Source organism: Schistocerca serialis, chromosome 1 (assembly GCF_023864345.2).
Source record: "Schistocerca serialis cubense isolate TAMUIC-IGC-003099 chromosome 1, iqSchSeri2.2, whole genome shotgun sequence".
Classification (NCBI taxonomy): domain Eukaryota; kingdom Metazoa; phylum Arthropoda; class Insecta; order Orthoptera; family Acrididae; genus Schistocerca; species Schistocerca serialis.
This window is the reverse complement of record NC_064638.1, coordinates 367,788,763-367,793,373: the sequence shown is the minus strand read 5'-3', so window position 1 is coordinate 367,793,373 and position 4,611 is coordinate 367,788,763.

Sequence of the window (4,611 nt, the reverse complement as noted above, 5' to 3'; positions counted from 1 at the left end):
TCTCTCAGGCTACATTCAGCAAGCGGTTGAGATTACTACACTAATCACTGTTCACTCATAGTACCACGAAACACATCCAAGTTAGTTAGTTTCATGTTCCATGGATCATTTGTACGATAAATCATTGTGATGTGGAACACGTCACAACACAGATTAATTTGTAAATATGGACACATGCCGAGCATTTATAATTTTTTTATATACAGATGTGAGTTAGGAATTCTTATCTACAGTCTTTTAGATATTACAATAACAGAAATTCTTCTACGTAATAGAAAGAGTTGGCGAGAAGAAACTTTTTCAGTTTGTTGCTGTCTGTCAGAGATGTTACATCACAGGGTAAGTGATCAAAAAGTGTAGTTGCAGCATTGTGAACCTCTTTTTTACCGATGAAAACCTGAATGTGTAGTAATGAATGTCGTTTTTCTTCTGGTGTTGAAATTATATCCATTATTGTTTCTTTTGAAGTGCACTGGTTTATTTACACCAAATTTCACGGAGGAATATATATGTACCATGAACCAATAGTTAAATTTTCTTACAGCACGTTCTCGAGCAATGAACACTTTCTTTCTTAAAGATGAGTTAACCTAGAACGCTATTCCATATGACATAATTGCACGAAAATATGCAAAATATGTCAACATACGTATTTGTCTCTCTCCGATATTTGCAATGATTCTAAGTCCAAATGTGGCTGAGTTAAGTTGTTTTAGCAGTTCGAAAACGTGCTTTATCTAGTTTAATTTCTCATCAATATGGACACATAAATATTTTGAAGTTAGCACTCTATTTATTATTTCTTCACTATGTTACGCTTGGCGAAGAGCCAAGAGACGTGCAGAAACGAATATGCTGTGTTTTTTTTTCTTTTTTAATTGGAAGGCGAGACCATTCACAGAAAACCAGGCAATGACGCTTTTATGGACATTGTTTACCATTTTTCTGTTGGTTCCTGAGTGTTTGGATTGATTACAATACTAGTGTCATCCGCAAAAAAGAAGTAATTCTGATTGTTGTGTATTAGATGGAAGATCGTTTACATATATGCAGAAGAAAGATGGGCCTAAGATTGTGCCTTAGGGAACCCCTTATGTGATTTGTCCCTAGTGAGAAGAATCTCCTGTGAGTGCATTGGTTGAATTACTAAGTACAACTCTCTGCATTCTTTTGGCTAGATATCACATTATCCATTGTTTGACAATACCATCAATGCCATAAAACCTCAGCTCACATGGTCAAATGCCTTACATAGATCACAGAAAAAACCAATCGCTGCTACTTTGTTATTTAATATTTGTAAAATTTGCTATGTCCGTATAAATATAAGGATGCATAGCTCATAGTTACACTATGTGATTAAAAGTATCCGGACACCTGGCTGAAAATGTCTTACAAGTTTGTGGCACCCTATATCGGTAATGCTGGAATTCAATATGGTATTGGCCCACGCTTAGCCTTGATGACAGTTTCCACTCTCGCAGGCATAGTTTCAGTCAGGTGCTGAAAGATTGCTTGGGGAATGGCAGCCTATTCTTCACGGAGTTCTGCACTGAGGAGAGGCATCGATGTCGGTCGGTGAGGCCTGGCGCGAAGTCGGCGTTCCAAAACATCCCAAAGGCGTTCTATAGGATTCAGATCAGGACTCTGTGCAGAGCAGTCCATTACAGGGATGTTATTGTCTTGTAACCACTGCGTCACAGGCCGTGCATTATGAACAGGTGCTCGATCGTGTTGAAAGATGCAATCGCCATCCATGTATTGCTCTTCAACAGTGGAAAGCAAAAAGGTGCTTGAAACATCAATGAAGGCCTGTGCTGTGATTGTGCCACGCAAATCAACAAGGGGTGCAAGCCCCCTCCATGGAAAACACGACCACACCACCGCCTCCGAATTTTATTATTGGCGTTACACACGTTGGCAGATGACGTTTACCGGGCATTCGCCATACCCACAACCTGCCATCGGATTGCCACATTGTGTACCGTGATTCGTCACCCCACACAACGTTTTTCCACTGTTCAATCGGCAAATGTTTACACTCCTTACACCAAGCGAGGCGTCGTTTGACATTTACCTGTGTGATGTGTGGCTTATGAGCAGCCGCTCGACCATGAAATCGAAGTTGTCTCACCTCCCGCCTAACTGTCATAGTACTTGCAGCGGATCCTGATGCAGATTGGAATTTCTGTGTGATGGTCTGGATAGAGGTCTGCCTATTACACATTACGACCTTCTTCAACTGTCAGCGGTCTCTGTCAGTCAACAGACGAGGTCGGCCTGAAAGCTTTTGTGCTGTACGTGTCCCTTCACGTTTCCACTTCACTATCACATCGGAAACAGTGGACCTAGGAAAGTTTAGCAGTGTGGAAATCTCACGCACAGACGTATGACACAAGTGACACCCAGTCACCTGACCACGTTGGAAGTCCGTGGGTTCCGCAGGGCACCCCATTCTGCTCTCTCATGATGCCTACTGACTACTGAGGTCGCTGATATGGAGTACCTGGGAGTAGGTGGCAGCACAATGCACCTAAAACGAAAAACGTATGTTTTTGGGGGTGTCCAGATACTTTTGATCATATAGTGTGTTTAGTTGGCTTCAGCAGTACTTTTGGACACGTAGTGCACGTTGTATTGTGACCAGACGAAACCAATTTTTCTGGGCATAGCTGTGGGTTCTTTGCTTGCTCAGGGAAAATGCTCATCAAACTATAACACATGAAATTCTACTTGACTTTATTACATAAAAGAATATAAGATTTGCTTGACTTTGACACACTTCTTTGCCACTAACTAACAATGCATCACTTAATGTAGTTATTAACAAACTGTTATCTTGCAACATTTACGAAAGTACATTTCATCAGAAACTTTGAATCATTCGTTGGTCCTGCACTATGATGCTGACTTCTTCAGTTGAGGTCACGAACTGGGAAGAGTTCTTGCACGCTCCGCACTATATTGACCTCAGCGTGACGGCGCTGCAGTGCTGAGAGGGAGACGTGGTATTCTGGAGCTCCTCGCATTGGGTGTTGCCGATTGCAGCGAGTCCTCTGTAATGTCTGTGGTATCAATTAGCATCGCGATACCACATGCTGTATACATTTCCTTCTCTGTTTTCTTTTTTATCCTTTCTTCGGAAGTGCAAATTGGTCGTTCTGTAGGCAGAGTCAAAAGCGAAACTAAATTAGAAAACATTTGACTTCATCAACTCCATCACCCAATTCTCAAATACTGTACCTTCAATGGAACGAAAAAGGAGATAGTGTTTCTGTCATTTATAAAAACCGTGAAGCATCTCGGACAGAGGCGGGAGACACCCATCGTTTACCAAATTAGGAACTTTGTGAACTCTGCAGCGGGACGGTTCTGTACCGAAGGTCTCTGCCAAACATTGTTGTCATTAACAGAAACTACGAATGGCTTGCCAGATCCACGTTGCTGAACATTTAAGCGAGTTTTCGCCGAGACGAGGTGAAGTGACGCTCCTGTACGTATCCTCACAAGAGCGAATAGCGGCGAGAACGGATGGTGGGCGTGTGCAGGCGAGTTCTATTCTTAGGGTAATGCGCGCTTGCGCCAAAGTTCACGTTTCGCTAAGCGGTGCACGCTGCACGGGCGCCGTGCGCCAATTCCGCCGTTTAATTGTAGCTCTGTTTAGCGCGCGCGCTCGTGATTCATCGCAGCCGGTGCGGCCGCAGACGCAGAAATAACGCTGTTTTCGCACAATCGCGCCCTGTCCCCTGTTACACAAATATTTTGTTAAGCAGCCGCGACTAATGCGTTCTGTACAAACTGCGTCCGCTCCTTTTGACGTGTGAGTCCAGACGTTACTTTCTAGACCTCAGCATGACAAAAATCACGTGTTTAGTAGGTGAAAATGGAAATGATTTACCGCATGCAACTTCCTTTATTTCTTCTCGTTGACACAGTGCCCGTTGCTGTGCAGCACAAGCTTTCGATTATTAAATCAAAGAGCGAAAGGGTACTTACTATCCGCTCATATTATGTGCGCTACCACTGTTTTTAGGGTTTTGTACCTCAGTCATTAAAAACGGAACCCTTACATACGCACTTTGTTGTCCATCTGTCTGTCCGTCTATTAACACCCCCTTTCCTCAGAAACGGGTACATACATCAAGCTGAAATTTGCGTCAAATACTGACCTCTACAGTCTCTTGGCGGTGTAAAAAATTTATTCTTATAAGTCAATGCAATCAAAAGTACAGCCATTTATGTCACAGATTATGATACTCGCAAACTCACTCATTATAACTTCTAGATGAAGTATCCACGTATATAATTAAGTTAATAAAGAAACGTCAGAGGGCGTGTCCTACCCACATTTGCCCGGTTTTTCCTGGATATTAACCTACAGTGTGCAGTACGTGGTGTACATCTGTATGTGAGAGATCTAGAAAAAGAAAACCGTTATCAGAGGTAAGGGAAGTGGCTTCTCCGAGATGACAACTATCGCAATGATCGGCTTTCCGGTCAAGAAGAGCATATTTCTGAAACGGAAATTACTGAGCTAGTCGCTCTCGTTTGTGGTGACTCTGGTGTGGATTGAGTTGAGAGACGATACGCAATCTTTATGGACAGAAAAAA